Source organism: Lepisosteus oculatus, chromosome 14 (genome assembly GCF_040954835.1).
Source record: "Lepisosteus oculatus isolate fLepOcu1 chromosome 14, fLepOcu1.hap2, whole genome shotgun sequence".
NCBI lineage: Eukaryota > Metazoa > Chordata > Actinopteri > Semionotiformes > Lepisosteidae > Lepisosteus > Lepisosteus oculatus.
The window spans coordinates 20,828,696-20,830,728 of record NC_090709.1 but is presented as its reverse complement, the minus strand read 5'-3'; the positions used below and the strand labels follow the sequence as shown (position 1 = coordinate 20,830,728).

The 2,033-nt window shown below is 45.4% G+C and overlaps 2 non-coding genes across 2 annotated transcripts; one reads left to right on the top strand and one right to left on the bottom strand.

Annotated features, from left to right (window-relative positions):
- Positions 1-462: 462 nt before the first annotated feature.
- On the top strand, positions 463-536 carry trnat-agu (transfer RNA threonine (anticodon AGU)). The gene has a single exon. It is a non-coding gene; the product is annotated as a tRNA-Thr (tRNA).
- A 1,015-nt stretch (positions 537-1,551) lies between these two features.
- trnal-aag (transfer RNA leucine (anticodon AAG)) lies at positions 1,552-1,633 on the bottom strand. Its single transcript has one exon. It is a non-coding gene; the product is annotated as a tRNA-Leu (tRNA).
- Positions 1,634-2,033: the final 400 nt, after the last annotated feature.

Genomic DNA, 2,033 nt, shown 5'->3' with positions numbered 1-2,033 from the left:
TTTGCTCACATCACGCATGGAATGGCGAGGCTACTTGTTCCAATATTATCTAGTCTCACCTCATATGGTGCCGATTCCTGGTTTTCATTTAAGAAAGAGCACTGCAAACACCGTAAACAGTGCAAAACGTGTGATGAAAGAAGTCTATTCCCCCCTTTTGTCTAAAGCAGAACACAGCGGAGTCATGCCGAGGGTTGTGAGATCAAGATTTCAGTGGAGCACTGTCGTCTACATCTTTAGCTACATGAGTTGGACATCCTCTTGTACACGGAAAGCAGATTGAGATCCTCTGACATGAAAAGTGCCAGATAAAAGCCATTTCTCATCCTTTCTCTTAGTGGTGGAGCTATCGCATGTAAATGAGGCAACTTGCAAGGCGAGCAGGCTCGGTGCACACCGAACGCAGATGTCTCAGAGCAGTTGAGACGTGTCCAAGTGGCTGTCAAAGGACAGCACTTTGCTGGCGCCGTGGCTTAGTTGGCTAAAGCGCCTGTCTAGTAAACAGGAGATCCTGGGTCCGATTCCCAGCGGTGCCTTTCTTCCTGTCTTACTGTACAGAATGTATCCTTATGGGCAAATCCCATGCCTTTTAATCCAGGTGAATGCAAGTGTTCGTTTCCTTTCTGGAACAACTTGTATTGAAAGAAATCTATACAGCTTGCGAAAGATGAAACACAAATCTTGCTTATCAGTGAAGAAGAGGTGCTCCCAGCAGGCCAGCTAATACCAGCAAAGTTTTTTTTTCAACCTGACCCAGAGAATGGAGAAAAGCGAGGCGCCTGTGGCTCTGCAGTGTAATCAGTTTGCGAGTTCGGCGGTTAGCTGAAAGAGTGGTAAATGGAGCTTGCCCAAGCCCGTCCTTATTCTTTTAAAGCGGATAAAAAATTAACTTCGCCGCCATTACTACCAGCTTTAAAAGACTGCCATGGGCACGGAAAAAAACACACTACTGATGAGTTTTCTGGAACCGAAGCAGAGATTCCTTTTCGAACCAACTGATGAAGCTCAGCCAGTGAATACAGAATTTAACAGAATGTGAAAGCACGATCAACTTTGTAACTGCAACCACAGGAAAAACACCAAGAAGCAGACTCCATTCCCCATTTAAATCTGTCGTGCGAGGCATGCTTTTTGAACGCATGAAGTAAATCCCACGATCGCTTTTGAACTTGGACAAAGTACTTCCAAGGAGCGCTATGCGCAAAGATTTAACAAGCTCAACCCCCGCCAACGATTTGGTGTGAAGAAGCAGAACATTCAAGTTTCACAGACAGAAGTAGCACGCCAGTACAACCAACATTAAAGCGGAGGGCACACTACGATTTGCATTGACACAAAAGTGATCTCGGCAGACGTTGTTCCCTGCATAACGCAAAAAGTGGCAAAACGCATTTAGGTTGAGAGGACGCAAGAAGGATTTTGGTTTGTGCCTTGATGTCAAACTGAGAAAGTATCTTTAAACACTTTACTTAGTTTCTCGAGAGACTGCCAAAAAGCAGCTCCCTCCCTTTCGTCTGAAGTCAGCTGAAAGGAGGTCTCGACAGAAGCACTTGGCAGCGGTGGGATTCGAACCCACACCCCTGCAGAGACTGGAGCCTTAATCCAGCGCCTTAGACTGCTCGGCCACGCTACCCGCTGTGCCCTCTCTCTTTGTCTCACTACTTGCCTGGAGGAAGCCAGTTGGGTTTTGGTCTTGTTGCCCGACTTAGTGGCGTTATGACCGTGGAATCGACTGCACCTGCTTTTTCTGAGATGGTTCCCCTCTCATGGCGAGATCTCGACTTCTTTAACACCTCTGGATAAAGATCTTCTGCGAAGCAGGTTTCAGACCTCTGTGTACAGCACCCTTGATGTCATTTTATTTTTACAGCAGCCGCATCCGGAAAGTTGTGTCTTTTATTTTTTATTTGAACAACAAAACTACATACAATACAAACAAGAGCACATATAAGGTATCAAGAAAATCATCAGGGGCACATGCTATAATACAATTACACTTTTTGGAAAACGATTACACAAGGTAAATAAAGATA